General features: G+C 35.5%; 1 pseudogene; it reads left to right on the forward strand.

The window, feature by feature from the left end:
* The first annotated feature begins 2,251 nt into the window (after window positions 1-2,251).
* LOC124888807 lies at window positions 2,252-12,472 on the forward strand (annotated as a pseudogene).
* Window positions 12,473-23,639: the final 11,167 nt, after the last annotated feature.

Consider the following 23,639-nt stretch of genomic DNA (forward strand, 5'->3'; position numbering starts at 1 on the left):
AATTAGGAAATGGTGTTTCCTAAGATGTCAACTAGGGGATGGCGCCCTATGAAGACGAAATAAAATGTCAACTAGGGGATGGTGCCCTATGAAGACAAATAAGAAAAATTTAGGAAATGGTGTTTCCTAAGATGTCAACTAGGGGATGGCACCCTATGAAGATGAAATAAAATGTCAACTAGGGGATGGTGCCCTATGAAGATGAAATAAAATGTCAACTAGGAGATGGCGCCCTATAAAGACGGATTAAATCTCGTGTTTAGGCTGATAAGGGGATGGAAAGTACCCAATACACCCTTAATGAGATGGAATAAAATATACAACTGAGAGCCTAATTTTATGGGCCACCGCGATGCACCCCAATCACGGTGGCTCACTGGAAATTGACGAATGGGATTCTTAAGGTCACCGTGATACGGAGCCATCGCGTTGTCCCACTGGTTGGGACCTGAAACTTCAGCGCGACGTTCCACAATTGCACTATGCTACTGGAATTTAACAATTTCTAAATAGGCACCCTCCACGATGCTCCAAGCACCAAAATGACGGTGTTTTACAACTAGAAATTAAATTAGCCATAACTTCTTGTTCGGGTATCGGATTTGGGTGAATCTTATATCGACAGAAAGCTCAGTCAATTTACCATATGATAAAAAGTCAAAATTAGGGAAATTGTATATGTTTTAAACTTTATCCACTTTGGAAGTCAAAAATGAGACTAAGTTTCTTTGACACAATCCTAGTCATTTAACTCTAAGAGCATATTATCACGAGTTAACGCATGGATAATTTTTTTGCGGGGTGTTACACTATTATTGGAGAAATATTTAGCTGTGTCTGAGTTTTAGTGTCCTTTGTATCAAGTAAGAATAGAAAACTTCATCTTGAGTTTCCTGCTTTTTCTTTTTTATAGGCTAAACCCCACTAGGAGAAACTTCTATCTTTTGCTACCTTTATTGTAAACACTGTTTTCAGATTATACACTAGCAGTATTACTAATTGTTTAATTTATCGTGTAACGTATAGATGTTTCATGGATGAACAAACGCAAAATATTCCCTCTTATATGAAGAGTAATGACTTATAAGAAAGGATTACATTGTATCATGTTACTGAAGTAATTTTTAGCATCATTGATGATTTTATGTGGATGGAAGTTCTCGCATGGCCGGGCTTGTTCAGTTGCTCTTAAAATCCAATGCTGCAGGGTCCTTGGTTGAGGATTATGCTGCCTGCTTAGAGTTTCGATCTGAAGAATGTCAAATCATAAAGGATTGTCATGAAGATTCAGGTGTTCTCATACTACAAGTAAGTTCTTGGATGTATGACCTTAAGAATTGGAACATGAGAAATTTTACTCTAGCAATTGGAACATGAGAAATTTTACTCTCTAGTGCATAAAAAACAGACACTTACATAATCATATTGAATGGCAAACATTGTTTTTTAGAATCCAGGGAAAACAAAGCAAATATTCCAAAAACAAACTGAATAACACGACTTTTAAGTCCTTGCACTAAAGTTTTTCTCCTAATCTATAATGATTTTAGTTATGTATAGTTGCTTTAGTTATGATGATGGGACTCGTTAAGTGTGTTATGTGTGTCCCTCTGTTGGTGCAGGTGATGGGGACTTCTGGAATTAATACTAGTCGTTAGCCAGAGGGTGGTTATTTTTAGGCCTTCAAGTATCATGAACTATATCTTGAGGAAGAACCTGTAGAGCAGGTCAAACCACTAGAAGAATACTATAGGAAATAGAGAAAGCTCTTTTCTTTGCCTACTTAAGTTCCCCACCCCCCTTTAATACTCCTTAATGGTGTAGCTAAGTTCTGTTGCTACTCTTGTATGAACAGTATTTGAGCTTTTTATTGGATGGATCGCATTGCACCATCTATACCACGAGGGAGCAATAACAGGTTAGAGTCCACATAATATCTTACATTTGAGGAGACAAAATAAATGAAAGATGTAATCCAAAATGAACACTGCAGAGTGAGTTATGGGGAACCCTGAAAGTTAGTTTGTCTCCAAATACCTCCTGCAGATACCTTCGTGGTATTGGGAAATCCTTCAATTTCTGCTACCTTTATATTAGTTGGAAAATGATCATCTCTCTAAGTAGGTGATCAGAAATGCAATTGTTTTGCTCAAGATATTTGCTCTCTACTCTCTATGGATCTTTTTTTTTAAAGTACCTGCAAAACTTAGTGCTAATTGAATGTGGTAAGTACAAGGTACGGATTATTCAATAATATGAGAGTTCTGAGGGAAGGTTACTAATAATTGGGTGATAATTGAATGTTTGATTTGTCGTTTCCTAGATTACGTGATCATATTTTGCTTTTTTTTGTTTTTATGCACTAATATGTTGGATTCATTCTTTTCTCAAACATCTTCAAATAGCAATTTGGTGAAATAAGAATGGTGTTAGTTTCTAGTGGAAGGTCAACACTGGATCCAAATGCACCTCTGTTCATCGCATCGTATGTACGACAAGTGGAGGACTTTTCACCCGAATGGTGGAATTTGGTAACAACCGCAACATAGTTCTGTGACTACTGGACGAGCCAGCATCAGGATGAGGAAATTAGTGATGATGATTTTGAGTTCGCTGGAAATAATGTTGTTGATTTGCTTCCCAAAAATATTGATTTTGATGTCGATGAGGATATTGTGAACATGGAAGCTCAATTTGAAGAAATTCCTCAATCATCTACAAGTGAGGAACACGAAATTAAGTCATCACTCTCTGGTGTCAATGGTACATTTCAATTTAGTATACAATAAGTTTGTAGTCCATGATACTTATTTCATTGATCCTGACTATTATTTTGTACCATGATACCTACTAAATCATATTCTCTTTCTTGATGGCAGGATTACCCAAGGGTTTTGAGGCACTCGCAAGGACACTAAGCATGCTAAAGACAAAATCTCCTATCGAGACTCCAAAGTACTATGAGAAGCCAGCAAAGATCATTAGCCCAAAGAACAGCCTTATATAGTCAGTCCATTAAGTATTTGTAAAACACAAGGATGCTGAACCACATCACAAAGATATTTCTGTTCTCATTTGATTGGACCATAAGAAGCACTTAGTTCTTTCGAGACTGCCCAATTTTTTATCGGAGAAAGAAGGCCCAGAAAGTCATGGCTGAAGCTAAAACTCAATTAGAACGATGAAACTTCTGAATTCCACACCAAAAGTTTTTATTTCTGCCAGGCCGATGTGTCATTTAGCCAGGTATCATAATTGTCACGTCTATGATATGAAGAGTATATAAAGTTTGGAAATAAAACTGAACAACCTAAAATACTATGTATGATAAAACGGTAGCAAGTGTCTTTCCTCAAATCCAAGACCCACTAATATTCATGAAAATCGTGTTCCAGGATGATTTTAAACTTCAAATCATTTGCAAGATTGGATTCTTAACAAACTTATGTAGCTTCCAAATATAGATATAATTGGTTAGTGTAAACGAGATTAGACAGATGACTATAGTCTAAAGGGTCAATTGATGTTCAGAACCCACTTTCCACAATGAAAGAAGACCTTAAATAATAATATTGTGAAAGTTTTCTAGTATTGTGCAGTCTGCAGGAACTGCAGTGGCAAAGAAAATTCCATCAACTTGAGGGACAGAATAGAGAAATTACATTGCCCCAGCCACCTTGGTCCATGAAAGAGCTTGTCAATCCTATATCAATTGCATCCCAGATCCACTTCTCCATGTGGGTTGATAAATCAATAGTAGACGAGTTAATGCATCCACTGATGGATTAGGCAATGCTATCAGGTTACTGTTGCAGAGAAGAATGGATCCTAGCTATGGTCACTTCACTATCAAAGAAAAACCTGATGTTAAATATAATGATGTGGGAGGATGTAATGAGAAAATTGAGAAGATGTGAGAGGTACTGATGAGTGCTCATTCGTCTGTTGTTTTTTAGATTTTCTTTTTTCCCCTTTGGTTGGTTAACAAATTAGGTTGTGCTCCTTTTCTTGCTCAATTTGTCAAACTTGGAATTGATCCCCCTTAGGGTGTTCTCTACTATGGTCCTCCTGGTACTAATCATACAGATGCATGCTTCATTCGTGTTATTGGTAGTGAGCCTGTTCAGAATTATGTTAGTAAAGGGGCTAGAATGGTTGGTGAACTGTTCTAGGTTAGCTTTTTTTGGGTCTCTGTCAATCCCCAGAACACTTATGTTTTCATCATAGTAGTAAAATATGGTTCTTCTTTTACAGGAGCAAGAACTAGTGTATCATTCCCGACCATTCAGCAAATTCCTCACTTCTGGATAAGACGTGATTTGATTAGAAATTTTTTGGTGTACTTTGACGTGGTTGTTAGTGTTGCAAGATAAACTGATGACTGAAATAGGGCAAATTTATTTGTTGCTGCTGGGAGATCGGCAGAGTATGTAAAAGAATTATTCCTTAACTTGAACGATACTACTGAATAAATTTTAACAAATGAGCAGCTTTGATTTATAGAAAAAGCCTATTAGTTAGATCATAGATGGTAGAAACTTAATTTTGCTTGTGTCCAAGTCCATTATTAGCTAATTAGTCTATGTTTAGGCTATTTGAGGAATGCTTTCAAAGGAGATGGTATCAGACTGTCGCTTGGTATATACTAGTAAGAGTTACAGCCTTACAAGCTTTCAGTTTCATATTTCTATCTGCAATTTTCATCTTGTCTTTGGCTAAAAATTTTATATCTTCTCTAAGTTTCCCTTTCTTTAGGAGGGGTTGGGGTCTAATTTAGTTTGTCTGGCGAGATTTGTGAAATATCTCTCAAGAAGTTGTACCTTTGGATTTTTTTTACTTAACGTTCCCCTGGTGTGATCCCAGGGGTGTGGGGTTAGATTACCATCTGCAAGAATGTTAAAATAAGAAAACGATAACCTTCGTGTTATCAAATCAAAATGTTGGTTTTGGAGGACAATGAATAATGCAGTTTGTTTCTAATGCTAGAAGATTGGTTGGCAACTTAAGAGATTAGGTATGCAAAAGTTCAGTATTTCTATACTAATCAAAAGAAAATCTAAGACCAGATCTACATCACTTATGGATCCATAGTGAAGTGAAGTCTTGCTACTTGTAAACTATCCCTGTGACAGTTTCAAATACTGGACAATCGATGGTTCTTTTTTAATAGAACTTACTATTTGCATTCTCATTTGTGTTATCATATCATTTCCTATGTCATATATGTCATTATGAAACACTTATGCCGTTATGTTTCCAACCATCTGTTGATATCAAGACAATGCTTGCTCATATGATGAATAGGTTTTCAACTATACTGCTTTAAGTGCAGAAGTTAGTGCCAAAAATCAAACCTCTCTGCAAGAAGATAATACCTTCTGGTTTCTGAATAATTTCTTCCTGCAGGTATTACCTGAGTTTTTTCGGATTGAAGTTTTTGCAAAACTAAACAGTGCCATAGGCAAGGTATTGAGATTATTATTTTTCTCCTGATCTGTAATGATTTTAGTTATGTATATTTTCTTTAGTTATGATGATAGGCATTGTTATGCGTGTTCCTCTATTGGTGCAGGTCATGGGGACTTCTAAAATTAATACAGTCGTCAGCTAGAGAGTGGTCATTTTAAGTCTTCAAGTATCATGGACGATGTCTCGAGAAAGAACCTGCAGGTGCATGCAGAGCAGGTCAAACCACTAGAAGAATACTACATAAAACAGAGAAAGCTCTTTGATTTTCAAGTGACTAGAAACATTGCAAAGTCTTTTGGTTGCTTTGCCTCTTCAGCACAAGGATGCAGTTAGTTCTGCACAGCTAACTTCAGGGTGCTAATTAGATTTTCTAACGATCTTCACTCTTTTTGCAAGTATATAATAGGTATAGGAAATATGAGTGTAACAAACTCCTAATGTTTTGGGTGGAAATACACATAATTTTTTCTCTAAGAGTTGAATCTAGTTTTATTTGCAGAAGAGAGAAAAATATTGAGATCATTAGACAAGCTTACATATACATTTAAGTGAATTCTTATGTTGTTTGTAAAACTTCAATGGAATTCCTTCGTTTATTAGCTCGTGTTGTGGTAGTTGCACCCATATGATTTTTGATCCTGTCATGTTTTGTAAACACTGGCTGTCAAAGTTATACATTGCACTTCAATAATATGTATTATATTGTCCTAAAAAATTTTAAACAGTGACAATAATACAATCATTGCTAATTGTTTGAATTATTAGTTACAAAAACTATGGTCACAATTAAATATATATTTTTGTTGCAAAAACTTACAAGGATAGCTACAAAATCTAGTTGATCATATTTAATCTTGGTCTACTTAGAATGTTTCCACATGTGACAAGATTAACACATTGAATTTGCAGCCTTTCAAAAAATTCATTCAGTAAGTTCACTTCAACTTCACATTCACACAATTAGATCGAGTCTTATTTTCTATAGCCATTTCGATATACAATGGATTTTCTATAATCATAAACAAGAATAGCCAAAGATTAATTTATACTTAGCTAAGAAATTTTTTCATCGCAAATAGTTAAATTATCCCGCGATAAATTTGAAATCGTCACTATTTAATGATGGCATATTCTGTGAGAAAATTATGTCGTCACTGAATCACAAATTGATTAGAGACAATAAAATGCTCGTCACTAAATGCTTATAGTATTAGTCACAAAAACTGATGTCACAATTAAATATCAAATTTTGTAACTAAAACTTACAATATTTAACTACAAACTCTAATTTGTCGCTATTGTGATAATTTATTTTTTATGACGAATTTTTTTTGGTCTCTAAAATTATAACTAATTCAAGTAAAAAAATAATTTGTCACAAATTGGATCCATTATTAGCGATAAAAAAAGGGTGTCACTGAAGACTTAAAATTCGTCACTAATGACACTTAATAAAATGGCGTCAAAATATTTTTTAGTGGGGAAACTTTAGAGGACAAAACTTTGCTACGAAATTTTATGTTTCGTCACTAAAAATATATTCTTCATGTATTTAGATACTAAATTTATTTTTCGTCATAAAAGGTGAACAATTAGTGACGAATTTCATCTCGTAGATAATAATTTCGTAGCTATATATCAATTTTGTTGTAGTGACTATTTATTGGTGTTATTTACCATTGACTTTTGTTATTTTAAATTTTTATTTATCAATTTAACATAAAGTATCAAGTTAACTTTACAAATTTCATCTTACAACATGATTATAACATCGATTTCATCTTACAACATGATTATAACATTCAAAAAAGTTTTACATTAGTTGAAGATTGTTCAACTCTTATCAATATGAGTTCAATTTAGAGAAACAAATGAAATTAACTTTAGGTAAGACAAAGCTCAATGTGAATCATTGGCGATAGTATTTTTTATAAAAAAAATTAATAAAATAAAAGTTAAAAGAGGTCGCATGCATTTAGATTCCTTTTTTAAGAAAATCTAATATATGAAGAAAGAAAAACATTGTCTTGTAATTTTCAAATAGTTTTTTTTTGTACTTCAATGTATTGTAGAAGTCCTTAAAATGTCTGATGTTAGAAATGAAAAATTACGAACAGGAAAAATTAAGTTCTTAAAATTAATTTTTTAAGGTTGGTTTGGGTTCGGCTTAGCACGTGACAAATGACATTAGTAACTAAATAGAGGATATTGTACTTTTTATTGTCCTCACAAGGGTATTTTTGGTATTTAATTTTTTGGTCAAATAAAGTTATTACAATAGCAATGATGGTGGCTTTTCTTATATATTTTCATTTTTATCCTTATTCTTCTTGTTAAGATCATTGCATTTGGAATTTTGTAATTGGTTTCTTCTTGTCACTTATTGATTATCTTTTAATTAAAATTTTCTTCATTTTAAATCAACAATCAATTTAAGTCCAAAAAAAGAATCAAGATAACTTAATACAAAATTAAATTTGTAATGATTTCAACTATTACTTTATAGATTTTTCTAATATTATATGTAAAAATTACCTATATAACGATATGTTTACTGTTATTTACCAAAAATCTCAACTTTTAGTCTTTGAGGATACATATAACTTATGTTAGATACATCCTACAAATTGTAAGACCCCCCAAAATCCTAAGCTCAACTCAGTCTTATAAGCTTGCTAAGGGATCCCAAACTTTGAAAATTCTAGCTAAGTATTCAAACTTAGTATTATTTTGGCCTTCGTAAGTTGGCAACTCTATTTCACGATTCTTATGACCTTAAAGTATCAATCTTTAGATTGATTCATGATCAGAAATGTCAGTGGGTGTCCACGGACAAGTTTTGAATTTTTTGGACCCGTTTAGACCATGTTCAAGTGACCAAAATAGTGAGTCGATGCGATCTCAATGTGTCACGTCATCCATCGCGTCAACGGATAATTTTTCCCTCAGCTTAGTGCAAATTCTAGTGAACCGACGCGGACTCGACGCGGTGCGTTGGCCATCGCGTTGATGCCAACAACGTGGTTCGTCGGTCTGCGCGTTGATAGCCCAGTTTTTACTCATTAAAAAGCCACGTCCTTAGGGGTATTTGGGTCTTTTTTCCACCCCTATTCAGCACTAAAACATGAGATTCAGTCCTCATTAAGCAAAATACACTCACTTTCTCTCAAATTACTCAAGAATAAGAACCCTAGGTGATTTAATTTCAAAGCCAAGACTCAAGATTTCACCATTGTTCTTCAAGAATTTAGCAACCAAGGTATGTGAAGTGTTCACCCAAGGGTTCCTTCTACCCTTAGAGTCCAAGAAACTCTTTTAAACTTCAAGTAGATTGATTTTCTGATTTCCATGATTTGGAATTAAAGTGTATTCATGAGTATTATTTAATTGGGTTTTCTATTTCATGATTTATTACAAGATTGATGTAGGATCTATACTACCTTAAAAGAATCAACTAAAAAAATAAAAGTGAAATTACAAAACTACCCTCCTTATTATTTACCTAAAATATTTTTTTAAAACGCCACCAAAAAGAAAGAGCAAACCTAATACAGACCCCAACGCTTACTAACTGATGTGTTCCCTAAAAAGGTGATAGAAGGAGGGAACGAGCAATATAACTTCATCTTCCTAAAGAGGGAAAAATAATATCTCTTCATCTTCCTTACTCATCAGGTACTAGCCTATTCTTCATGCTCTTGCTATATATGGATAAAAACTGATTTGGTACTTCTATTGATAATGTTGGTGCTACTCGCACTATGTCTATCCCTTTAAACATTTAGGGTCAGCATTGTTCGGATGCTTGTTTTTCTGAATTTGGAGCCATGTATTTTACAAAGTCCCAATATTTGACCTGCAAAATCACTTGTGCACCCAGATAACCTACACTCATAAATTAATGATGTTTCAGCGATCAATATGCAATTGAAACAACAGCCAAAAAAGACCTATCAAACACAAACACTCCAAGTATCCTTATTTTACTACATATATAGGTTTAAAAGTTTTGAATATGACCCTGATCTGTGTATTATTAGTATATCTTCATGATTGTGTGGATTGGGTAAGCCAATGAATGCATCATGTCTGGTAGGGACATCTATTTTGAGGAATCATAGTTCTATAGATACAGTTTACTTTCTAACGTTGTTGAAATCTATGTAAACTAATTTGAACGTATAAGGAATTTAACTAAAAGATGATCTTATATAGGATTTATGGACTGTTTATGTCATACTATTTGTGTGTCAAAGACATTAGGAACTTGTTGTTTTAACAACATACATTGAAATAGAGAGTAATACTCGATCCTCTACCTTTAGTCCCATCCCAATCATATGTAACACCCCGCGAAATAGTCCATGCATTAGCTTGTGGTAATATGCTCTTAGATTTAAATGACTAGTACAGTATCAAAGAGACTTAGTCACATTTTTGGCTTCCAAAATGAGTAAAGTTTAAACCATTTATAATTTCCCTAATTTAAACTTTTTATCATGTGGAAAATTGAATGAGTTTTTTGTCAATATAAAATTCACCCAAATACGATATCCGGGCAAGAAGTTATGGCTAATTTAAGTCCTAATTGTAAAACATCGTCATTTTGGTGCTTGGCGCGTCGCGGTGGGCCTATTTAGTAATTATCAAATTTCAGTAGCATAGCGCGATTGCGGCGTGTTGCACTGAAGTTTCAGGTCCCAACTAGTGGGACAACGTGATGGTTCCACATCGCGGTGACCTTAGAAATCCCATTCATCAATTTTCAGTGAGCCACCGAGATCGTGGTGCGTCGCGGTGGTCCATAAAATCGGGCTCCTAGTTATATTTTTATTTCATCTCATTAAGGGTATATTGGATATTTTTCACCCCTCTTAGCAGCTTAAACACGGGATTTTAATTCCAAATGACCTTATTATTAATATTTTCATCAGAAATCATCAAGAACACTCCTTAGGGTTTCAAACAAGAAAACCCAAACAACTCAAGATTCAATCGTGGGTTTTAGAAATTGATTGAGGATTTGGAATCCCCAAGCCGTGGGCATCAAGAATCATCCTTTAATTTCTTAAATAGAGGTACGTGGGGTTTATCCTAAAATCTACATGGGCTTATCAACACTAGAACATGATTTAAAGATTATCAAGCATGAATTTTAAAGGGGTTTTGGAACTTATGATTTAAATTTCACATCTTGGGTGTGTTGATGATATTATTGTTTTGGTCTTTAGGTCTTTCCCCCTTAAATTGATTTAAACTTATATGAATAGGTATGATGTTGAAGATTTGATTGAGAGCATTATTATTGAAACCCCTGTCTTTGATGATTTAGAGTTGATGAACTTGTTGGGAATGATTTGAGATGCTTGTTTAATATTTTGAAGGGGATCTTTTCAATATTTAAGTATTTAGCATGATTTTTATGATGATGAGAGGGAGTTTCTTGTTATGATTTTGTCTTGTCTTAAAAGGGAAGAATTGCCTATGATTGATATATTTGACATGACCACCTTATGTATTTGAAATGGTGAAAAGGAGAGTTTCTTGCATATGTTTACATGAGCTTTAAGAAAGAGTTTCTTGAATGATTTATTGATATGGTGGTCCCAGATTTACGTTTTGAAACAGAGATTATTATATGCTAATAATGGCTCAGAGATGTGACTTGCAAATCAATGGTATGATGATACCATATAAATGTATGCCATAACAGAGTTAGAGTTTTCAGAGTATGTTTTCAGAGAATGCATGTCTTAAAGAGTTAAAAATGGGCATAAAGAGAGCTAGGTGGTATCCTGAAGAGGGCTAGAGTTCAAGTAACTCTTAGCCTTAAATCGTGATTTGCCGATCTGGGTATATTATTTTTATGCTGGCGACGGTCGTGTGGCGTAGCTGAGTCAGAGACTCTAACCCTTGCGGCACACTTGTGTTGGCGGCTTCCCTGCCGAGTCAATGCAGATTCCATATGGCCCATGAAATTTTATAGTTGTAGAGTATACCACCTAGTGCAGAAGTAAAACAAAGAATGTCTCAGAGTTCAGATGATTTTCCTTCAGAGTCATTCAGCAATGCCCATGAGATTTCTTACTATATGATATGTTTATGAACTATTCTTAAATTGCTCTCAGATATATTGAATATAAATTATTATTTTGGATTTTCTCTGCGTACCACATCTGTATTGACCCCCTACCTCCCAGGTTCAGAGGCTCAGTCTAAGAGTCCGGCTAATCAGTAGAGTATCCCAGAGAGAAGTAATTTGTGCAGTGGTGAGCCTTCTTTGTTCTAGAAGGCCTGTTATTTCAGATTATATTATTCTATTGTTTTGGTCTACTAAGGGCCTTGTCCCAGCTTTCAGATAGTTGTTAGATTTTCATGTAGTAGAAATTTCGCAGACTGTTCCAGATGTTGTTTAGTTGAGTTCGAAATTCATTCCTTATTGTTAGAGTATGACCATGTTTCCGTATCAGATTATATTTTTGCATCTCCTTTTATTATGTGAATGTTGTGCATGATTACCAGATAGAGTAGGATGCCCGAACCTTCATGGTTTGGGATATCCGTCAGGTAAGGCCCTAGTTCAGGTCATGATAAACTTGGTATCAGAGCAAGGTTCATGATCTCAGAGTGTCTGCGAAATTGGATCGGGTAGAATCTTGTTTATAGGTGTGTTGCGCGCCACACTTATAAGTAGGAGGCTACTAGGCGTTTAGGAATATTTTCCCTCTTTGTAATTTAGTTCGTTCTTTGGAGTCTAATCTGTCCTCTAATACGTAATCTCTTGTATTTCAGAAAAACAATCATGCCTCCCCATCGTACTAACGATCAGAATGCTCAGACAGATGAGGTCCGTCCTACACATGGGATAAGGACCCGAAATAGATCTCAGACTCTGGAGATTGATACTACTCCGGGAGTCCCACTTACTCAGACCAACCCACCTAGGGCACCTAGAGCTCTCGGGATGGGGACTAACAGCACTCACCTCATGAGAGAGAAGTAGCTAATACAGAATTCAGACAGTCCATTCACATGATTGCATATTTGGTAGCCACACAGACTCAATAGTCGGAAGATATTGAGTTTGCATCTATTACGTTTGAGGCTACAAGAGTGGGCCAGTTCATAAGGATGAACCCGTCTAAGTTTACTGGTACCAAGGTAGAAGAGGATCCAAAGGAGTTTGTTGATGAGATGGAGAAGATCTGTAAGGTGATGTATGTAGATGAGGTAGAGGGGGTTGAGTTAGCAGTTTACCAGCTTAAGGATGTAGCGAACCAATGGTATAATGAGTGGAAAGATTCAATGAGTGAGCATGCCGAGCCCATAGTTTGGGCCAAGTTTGTGGAAGTCTTCCTCGATCGGTTCTTTCCTCTCAAGTTGAGGAAGGTCAAAGCCGAAGAGTTTATGAATCTAAAGTAGGGAAAGATAAGTGTCCAAGAGTACACTTTGAAGTTCAACCAACTAGCCTGTTATGCTCCAGAGATGACTGGTAACATGAGAGCCCAAATGAGGAAATTTGCATCCGGCCTTTCAGATGACTTAGTATTTGAATATCAAGGAGCAATGTTGAACCGGGACATGGATTTTGCTAGACTGTCAGTCCACATACAGCAAGTTAAGAAAAAAAAAGATCGCTGAATCTAGAGAGAAGGACAGACAGGCAAAGAGAGCCAAAACAGCAGACCAGAGCAATAGTTAGCAGCAGAGTGGGAATTGGGTTAACAAATGGCAGAAGAAGAAGAATTAGGGTAATGCCCAGTCTATAGCCAGTGCCCCGGTGACCAGACCCCCAGCCGAACAGGCACTCAAGATTTTCAGTATAGGTAAGGGCTGAGGATGCAGGGTTCACATTCTCAAGGAAGTGTAGCTCAAACCTCTCATACATACCCACGATGTGAGAAGTGCGGGAGAAATCATCCAGGAAGATATCAGTTTGGCGCTATGGTGTGTTATTCATGCGGCCATCCAGGCCATATCCAGAGAGAATGTCCGGCAGCAAAGGGTAATGTTGGTGAAGCTAAGTCACAGGCTAATTCTTCTGTACCACCACCGCCTCGGAAGGGTGCCACTTCAGCTATCAGAAATGACCGCAACTGGTTGTACGCCTTAACCAACTGCTAAGAGGCAGAGGCCTCACCAGATGTAGTTACTGGTAAGTTACAAATCTTTTACCGTGATGCTTATGTGTTACTTGATCTCGGGTCTACCCTATCATATGTGACCCCTTATGTGGTTGTTGGTTTTGGGTTTGAACCCGATGTGATTGCTGAGCCTTTTTCTATTTCTACTTTGGTGGGGGATTCTATGGTGGCTAGGAGGGTGTATAGAAATTGTGTGGTGACTGTTTGTGGCCGGGATACAGTGGTAGACCTCATAGGCCTAGACATGCTTGATTTTGATGCTATCCTAGGGATGGACTGTCTTTATTTATGCTATGACATATTGAATTGTAGAATTAGAAGAGTCACCTTTTCTTTTCCAAATGAACCGGTGATAGAATGGGGGGTTCATTCTTTAGCACCTATAGGGAACTTTATATCTTATCTCAAAGCCCATAACTTATTTCCAAAGGTTGTTTGTACCATATTATTCGGGTTAAAGATTCTAATACCAAAAGTCCTTTTTTTTCATCTGTCCCAGTAGTGAATGAGTTCCCAGAAGTCTTTCCAGATAATCTCTCGAGTATACCACTTGATAGGGAGATAGATTTTGGCATTGATTTATTGCCAAATACCCATCCTATCTCTATTCCGCCATATAGAATGGCTCCAGCAGAGTTGAAAGAGTTGAAAGAACAGCTAGCAGATCGTCTAGATAAAGGTTTTATCCATCCTAGTATTTTTCCCTGAGGTGCACCTGTACTCTTCGTGTGGAAGAAAGATGGTTCCTTTCGAATGTGCATAGATTACCGTCAGTTGAATAAGGTCACAATTAAAAATAAATATCCTCTTCCTAGGATTGATGATCTTTTTTATCAGATTCAGGGTGCTAAATGTTTTTCAAAGATAGACCTTCATTTGGGATATCATCATTAGAAGGTTAGGGAGTCAGATATTCCTAAAATAAATTTCTGAACCAGATACGGTCATTATGAATTCTTAGTCATGTCCTTCAGGTTGACTAACGCCCCTGCAGCCTTCATGGATCTTATGAACAGGATGTTTCGTCAGTTTCTAGATCTGTTTGTTATAGTTTTCATTGATGATATTTTGATTTATTCCTAGAGTAAGGAGGACCATACCAATCACCTCTGAATCATCCTTAGACTCTCAAAGATCATGAGTTGTATGTAAAATTTTCCAAGTACAAATTTTGGCTTAATGTTATTTCTTTCTTGGGGCATATCATGTCTAGTGACGGGATTAAGGTTGATCCCCAGAAGATTGAGGCAATGAGAAAATGGCTCAGACCCACGACTCCAACCGATATTCAGAGCTTCTTGGGTTCGACAGGGTATTACAGAAGATTTGTAGAGATTTTTTCTTCCATAGCTGCACCACTTACTAAGTTGACTCAGAAAAAGGTAAAGTTCGTGTGGTCTGACTCCTGTGAGAATAGTACTCTTCCGAAAGGTACGGAAGGGTTTGTTGTATAGATGATGCATCTCGTGTGGGACTTGGGTATGTACGTATGTAGCACGGTAAGGTGGTAGCTTATTCATCCAGGAAGTTGAAAGTTCATGAGCGAAATTACCCCACCCATGACTTGGAGTTAGCGGCTGTGGTGTTTGCACTTAAAATCTGGCGGCATTATCTTTATGGGGTGCATGTTGATGTTTGCACTGACCATAAGAGTTTACAGTATGTTTTCTCGTAGAAAGAATTGAACCTCAGGCAACAGCGCTAGATAGAATTGCTAAAGGATTATTACATGAGCCTGCACTATCATCCGGGCAAGGCAAATATGGTAGTTGACGCCCTTAGCAGGTTGTCTATGGGCAGTCTTTCTCATGTTGAAGAAGGAAAAAGAGAGATGTTGAAGGATATTCACCGACTAGCAAATCTAGGAGTGGGACTCTTAGATTTCAAAGATGGAGGGGTAATTGTTCACGAGATAGCTAAATCATCCCTTTGTGCGAAAATTAAAGAGAAGCATATCGAAGATCCTATTTTGATACAAATCAAGAAAGATATGGGTAAACAAAAGGTGATGTCCTTTGAAATTAGTGATAATGGTATTTTGAGATATCAGGGTAGATTATGTGTGCCAGATGTAGATGGTCTGCAGAAGAGAATCATTGACGAAGCTCACACTTCGAGGTATGTTGTTCACCCAGGCTCTACCAAGATGTATCATGATCTAAAAACCATTTATTGGTGGAATAATATAAAGCGTGATGTGGCTAACTATGTCACCAAGTGTTTAAACTGTCAACAAGTTAAGGTAGAACATATGAGGCATGGTGGTACTTCCCAAGAGATTTCCTTACCCTTATGGAAATGGGAAATGATCAATATAGATTTTATTACGGGACTTCCGAGGTCCCGAAACCAATATGATTCTATTTGGGTGATTTTTGACAGGCTGACCAAGTCAGCACATTTTCTTCCTGTGAGGACCAACTATTCGGGAGATGATTATGCCAAGCTTTACATTGAGGAGATAGCCTGTTTGCATGGGCACCTGTATCCATCAAATTTGATAGAGGTACGCAATTCTCTTCATAGTTTTGGAGGTCTTTTCAAAGGGGTTTAGGTACCCAAGTGAACCTGAGTACTGCTTTCCACCCTCAGACTGATGGACAAGCTGAGTGCACCATTCAGACCCTTGAGGATATGTTCAGGGCTTGTGTAATTGACTTCAAAGGTCGCTGGGTAGATCATTTATCGTTAATAGAGTTCGCTTATAATAACAGCTACCATGCCAGTATTAAGATGGCTCTGTTTAAAGCTTTGTATGGGAGAAGATATAGATCACCGGTAGGATGGTATAAAGTGGGTGAGACTCAGTTGTTCAGGCCTGATCTTGTTCATCAGGCGATGGAGGACATGAAAATTATTAGAGAAGTAGTTAAAACAACCCAGAGTAGACAAAAATCCTACGCCGATATTAGGAGAAGACAATTAGAGTTTGAGGTTAGTGATTGGGGGTTCCTTAAAGTCTCCCCTATAAAGGGAGTTATGTGATTCGGGAAGAAAGGTAAGTTGAGTCCTCGCTATATAGGGCCATACCAGATTTTGAGAAGGATAGGTGGAGTTGCGTACGCGTTAGAGTTGCCTGCAAGTTTGGGTTCTATTCATCCGGTATTTCACATATCCATATTGAAGAAATGTATTGGAGACTATTCATTAGTGTTGCCTGTAGAGGAGATCAAAGTGACAGACTCCTTATCCTATGAAGAAGAGCCCGTGGCAGTCTTGGATCGCCAAGTTAGAAAGCTGGGGAGCAAAGAAATAGCCTCGATCAAAGTGTTGTGGAAAAATTAGAAAGTTGAAGAAGCAACTTGAGAATCATAAAATGACATAAGAGATAGATACCCAGACTTATTTAATCCGGTGAATGACAAAATGGAAGGTACAATCCTTGTCTTATTCTTTTATGGCCTTAGTGTACCTTAAATCGTGCTTGTCTATGTTTCGTTTCATCATTCGGGGATGAATGATCCTAAGGAGGGATAATGTAACACCCCGCAAAATCATCCATGCGTTAGCTCGTGGTAATATGCTCTTAGAGTTAAATGACTAGAATAGTATCAAAGAAACTTAGTCTCATTTTTGACTTCCAAAATGAGTAAAGTTTAACCCATATATAATTTTTCTAATTTTAACTTTTTATCATGTGGAAAATTGAATGAGCTTTCCGTCGATATAAGATTCCCCCAAATCCGATACCCGGGCAAGAAGTTATGGGTAATTTAAGTCTTAATCGTAAAACACCATTATTTTGGTGCTTGGCGCATCGCGGAGTGGGCCTATTTAGCAATTGTCAAATTCCAGTAGCATAGCGCGATTGTGGCGCATCGTGCTAAAGTTTCAGGTCCCAACCAGTGGGACAACGCGATGGCTCCACATCGTGGTGACCTTAAAAATCTCATTCGTTAATTTTCAGTGAGCCACCGCAATCGTGGCGTATCACGGTGGTCCATAAAATCGGGCTTCCAGTTATATTTTTATTCTGTCTCATTAAGGGTATATTGGATATTTTTCACCCCCTTATCAGCTTAAACACGGGATTTTAATCCCAAATGATCTCATTATTAATATTTTCATTAGAAACCATCAAGAACACTCCTTAGGGTTTCCAACAAGAAAACCCAAACAACTCAAGATTCAACCGTGGGTTTTAGAAATTGATTGAAGATTTGGAATCCCCAAGTCGTGGACATCAAGAATCATCCTTTAATTTCCTAAAGAGAGGTACCTGGGGTTTATCCTAAAATCTACATGGGCTTATCAACACTAGAACATGATTTAAAGATTATCAAGCATGAATTTTAAAGGGATTTTGGAACTTATGATTTAAATTTCACATCTTGGGTGTGTTGATGATATTATTGTTTTGGTCTTTAGGTCTTTCCCCCTTAAATTGATTTAAACTTATATGAATATGTAAGATGTTGAAGATTTGATTGAGAGCATTATTATTGAAACCCCTCTCTTTGATGATTTAGAGTTGATGAACTTGTTGGGAATGATTTGAGATGCTTGTTTAATGTTTTGAAGGGGATCTTTTCAATATTTAAGTATTTAACATGATTTTTATGATGATGAGAGAGAGTTTTTGTTGTGATTTCGTCCTTGTCTTAAAAAAAAGAATTGCGATATCTTTGACATGACCACCTCATGTATTTAAAATGGTGAAAAAGAGAGTTTCTTGCATATGTTTACATGAGCTTTAAGAAAGAGTTTCTTGAATGATTTATTGATATGGTGGTCCCAGATTTACGTTTTGAAACAGAGATTATTATATGCTAATAATGGGTCAGAGATGTGACTTGCAAGTCAATGGTATGATGATACCATATAAATGTATGCCATAACAGAGTTAGAGTTTTCAGAGTATGTTTTCAGAGAATGCATATCTTAAAGAGTTAAAAATGGGCATAAAGAGAGTTAGGTGGTTGCCTAAAGAGGGTTAGAGTTCAAGTAACTCTTTGCCTAAAACCGTGATTTGCCAATCCGGGTATATTATTTTTATGTTGGCGACGGTCGTGTGGCGTAGCAGAGTCAGAGACTTTAACCCTTGCGGCACACTTGGGTTGGAGGATTCCCCACCAAGTCAATGGAAGATTCCATATGGCCCATGGAGTTTCAGAGTTGTAGGATATACCACCTAGCGCAGAAGTAAAACAAAGAATGTCTCAGAGTTTAGATGATTTTCCTTCAGAGTCTTTCAAAAATGCCCATGATATTTCTTACTATATGATATGTTTATGAATTGTTTTTAAATTGCTCTCATATATGTTGAATATAAATTATTATTTTGGATTTTCTCTACGTATTAGTACATCTGTATTGACCCCCTACCTCTCAGGTTCGGAGGCTTAGTCTAAGGGTCCAGCTAATCAGTAGAGTATCCCAAAGAGAAGTGATTTGTGCAGTGGTGAACCTTCTTTGTTCCAGAAGGCCTGTTATTTTAGATTATGTTATTCTGTTGTTTTGGTCTACTGAGGGCCTTGTCCCAGCTTTTAGATAGTTATTAGATTTTCATGTAGTAGATATTTCGCAGACTGTTCCAGATGTTGTTTAGTTGAGTTCATAATTCATTCCTTATTGTTAAACTAAATCCAGATTATGACCATGTTTCCGTATCAGATTATATTTTTGCATTTCCTTTTATTATGTGAATGTTATGCATGATTACCAGATAGAGTAGGACGCCCGGGCTTTTATGGTTTGGTATGTCCATCACGGCCAGGCCCTAGTTCGGGTCATGACATCGTATGTCCTGTAAATAACTGGAAATACAAAATGTGCAACACGCAGTAGGTCGATGTTAGTTGGTTAAGATGGACTTCATGGATTTTGAGTATAGGCATAAATCACAATCAATTAAAATGTGAATGTGCTTGATCAAACTAAGTACACAGAGGTTCTTGAATGTTGGATACATGATGCATCCACAAAAAAATGAAAATATCAACATGCATTTGATAGGCTATGTGTTCTTTGTTCCTTTCATAGTCCGCACCTATTCAGATTGCACCATGTACTGGTCTAGAAGAATGGTCCCTTTGCTTGAAAATCTGCTACACGGACATACTACAATTTCTCTATGTATAGACCTTGTTTGTACAAAAAATTATTGATTTTATGTATAAAAATGACATCAAAAAATACAACAAGTGTGATTGTCTTGTATTCGTCAATCTAATAGGACAAAAGCTTTATGAACTTTGGTGAAACTTATTTATCTAATTATCCACTTAATACAGCAGTTACAGTGTTGATATTTAAATTTCTCTTCATACATCTTGGTATGAATCACATACCATTGGGACATCTTCTTTGAGTAATTAGAGCACCATAGTATAGGGTACGTTTCATGTTCTTAAAATCTATGCTAATCTATTTGAAAGCATATAGAGTTTACCTAATTAATAAATTTTTATGAGATTTGTGGTCTGTTTATGTCATATTACTTCTGTGTCAAAGACATTTGCAATTTGTCGTTTTAATGACTTACATTGTATTAGATATCTGCAATCGATCCCTGATTTTGATCCCATCATGATCATATGCCTTGAAAATAATTGTCAATACAAACAGTCCAGCAGAAGCTTGATCTTAGTTGATAAAGAAGGATTTTTTATTTTGAATATAGGCATACATCTTAGTAAATTTAAACATGAAAGGGATTGAAGAAACTACAAAAGGATGCATAGGTTATTGAACGTAGGATATATAACGCAATTTACAGGTTATGTGTCTTTTATTCCTTAGGAGTCATCACCCAGTCGGATTGCACCACGGACGCCTCCAGAATATTGGTCCCCACCAGTTTTGAGCGGAAATCTAATATATAAACATATCACAATGTTGCTATATGTAGACTTCTTTTCAACAACTATTTAATTGTATTAAAAATCTGACGTATTTGCTTAGATAATTGGTTATTCTCGGTATAGAGATGTTAATTGTGGGATATACTTAGCTGCAATGTATGTATTGTAACAGTTTTATCATTTGCTGGAATGATTAAGCCATAAATAACCAGAGATGTTATGTTCTTCGACATTAACGGTGCATCTTATTAGCAAGACCGTCTGCACATTTCATTTGTTTGATAATTAATAATATAATTCTTTGATCATATTACTCTATCTCAAGAAGCAAGTGTAGGATGGCCAGTAGTAAAGGGAGTCATTTGGTTTGAAACTTTAAAATTGATTTGGTTTCCTGAAGTTCGGAAGTATTTGTAAAAAATCATGTTATTTTTAATGAAATAGCATTCATTATTAAATTAAACCCAGATAATATATTATTTTTTTAGTTGTAATAGCATACACTTTGGTCTCATTGAAGCTTTGCTTTAGGCCATCATATTGTTTAAGCTGCCCTTCTCCTACCCTAGCACTAATTACATGTAAGGATTGTTCTAAATTATGACATTGATATCCTTGCATCGAGTTGAGGTATTCACAACTGCAATTTTAAACAGTTTTTTTTAATTCATTAGATTGTGGTGTTGTCTCAATGTTTGATTCCTCTTTTTTTTTTGCTAAAAAAAATTTTTACACGTACATTGATATATGAGCTAGCTTGTGTTGTCTGGTTCCATTAGGATCATGTAATTATGCATTGGTTTGAAGCTTAAAATTCAATACTTTAGGATAGTTGATCCTGCTGCTAACCTATTTCTTTATTGGTGATAAATATTTTCACTATCATGTCTTACGAATAGGTTGTTGGGGATATTTTCTTTCTGGTGTGTAGTTTTACGCTTTCTTTCAATTTTAAACATCTGCTACGTCTTTTCATCTCTCTGAACTGATGAAAAAGGTTATACTAGTAAGGGTCCAAATGTGAATGTTGCTTTTATAAATTCTGATAAGGAGCTTATACTTTCTAACTTTGATAAGATCCTAATTGGGTGCACTTCTTTGAGGCTTCTTCAACTTGCACCCAAGTTGGTTGAGAAGGGATGTCTGAAATGTGTCAAAACTACTGACTTCACAATTGAAGATGCCAAATATGTTGTTTAAATGATGTATTTTGAAAGCATACTTCCTTTATTACTTATCATCACGTGAGATGAGAAACCTATTGAAAATGGGGAAGTGGGAGAATTGACGATGGCACTCTTGAATTTACTTTGGGAAGATATGGCAGCTGGTCGGGAATCAAAGAGTATTCCAATTCCTTATGCTTCTAAAGAAATGAATTTTAAATTGAAGAACATGCTGACAGAAAGCGCTGAATGGATTTGAAGTTTGAAGTCAGCGTCGTTATATTTTCTACGGTGGTAGCAGCTACATGGTATCATTACTTCTTAGTTCTGTGGCATATAAGTAGGTCCTAATAAGATTTCTTTTGTGTGGAGTTTCTCCCGCATATATTGCATATTGCTTTTCAAGTATTGAATATCTTGCAATGTATTGGTACATGAAATTTTCTACTTTTTTAGGTGGAATTTGGAAAAAAATACTGCTCCAATTTCTCTCTCCTCTAAACAAAAAAAAAAAAAAAGATTATATGTGTTTCTTCCTCTTTTCTACAATTAATTATGCTAATTTGAGATTGACAATCACTGTAAACTTCAATTATAAAAGGAAAAAGATTTAAATAGGTCACTGAACTATAACGAATAGTTTATCTATGTCATTCATGTACAAATTCTGACCAACATTTTAAGATATATTTCTTAATTAAATTAATAAAAGAAAATTTATAATTTATAGCATTTTACATATAGTTTTTGAATATGTAAATTTTAATTATAAAAAAATAAATTAATATAATTTAATTTAACTTTGAAATTTAGTCAATTTAATTCATGAAAAATGGAGGGAGGCAAATAAAACGAAATGGACAGAATATTTGGTTACTTATAAGCGTGTTCTTAAATTATTGTTGTAATGCACGATACTATTATTTCTTGTCGCATTGTTACCACTTCAACTGTTCAACATCTATGATGCATATTAAGTAATAAATAAATCCTCTTTTAACCCAAAAAAAAAAAAAAATTTAGTCAATGTCTTTTAAATTCACAATTTAATTATGTAGCAGTAATATAACAAAATAAGGACAATGCTTGTATACTATTATTCACATAAATTTATACTCTTTATTTTCTCATGTATAGTTGTTTACTCAAATATTTTTTAAGGGAAAAGGATCGTATTTCTACTTTGAAAAAATGGTTAAATATATCCTTCTTCATATTTTGTGATTAAATTTACCCTCGATATCATACTTTGATGCCAACAGAATTGAGTGAGGGATATATTTGTTTGTCACTTTTTTTGTGGAACGGGTTGAGTTAGATTAGAGTGTATTTTATTTTTAAAAAATGGGGCATGTAACATTGATCTAGGGTTTTCTATTAAGAAGAAGAGTACATGCGAAAATTTTCTTAACATCGAGGGTAAATTTGACTCTAAAATATAACAATGAGGGTAAATATGACTTCATAGTATGATAAATGATATATTTAGCCAATTTTTCAAAGTAGAAGGATAAACTTGGTCCTTTCCCCTTTTTTAAATAGTATTGATAGTTTTTTAAAAAACTTGTACGACTCGAATTACACGTGCAATGCATGTGAAGAAAAACTAGTATATATATATGTTTGAGCAAACATGTTTCAAACGTAGTTCGATCTGAAAAATGTTTGGCTCTACATTTTGTTTAACATTATTTGCAAAATACAAAATAGCATTTTTTTTAAAAAAAAATTGTTGAATTTAAAAGGATATATTTCATTTAAATTGGGGAGAGGTGGTAAATAAGATATAGCGTGGTTGCAACTTTGGGATAATGTGGAAAATGCGAATTAGGATGGAAGGTTACTGTTAATTGTTTGTAATTTGTCTTGAGCCGAGGGTAAATCTGAAACAACCTCTCTACCTCACATCTGGGGTAATGATACGGATTGCATACGTTTTATTCTTCCGAAATTGTGTGAGAATACAAAGGTGTATTGTTTTTGTATATTTCATTTCTACCATGTAATTAAATACTAGTAACACTTTATTTTGTAACGAGAACATGTGACAGACAAAT

Source organism: Capsicum annuum, chromosome 11 (genome assembly GCF_002878395.1).
Source record: "Capsicum annuum cultivar UCD-10X-F1 chromosome 11, UCD10Xv1.1, whole genome shotgun sequence".
NCBI lineage: Eukaryota > Viridiplantae > Streptophyta > Magnoliopsida > Solanales > Solanaceae > Capsicum > Capsicum annuum.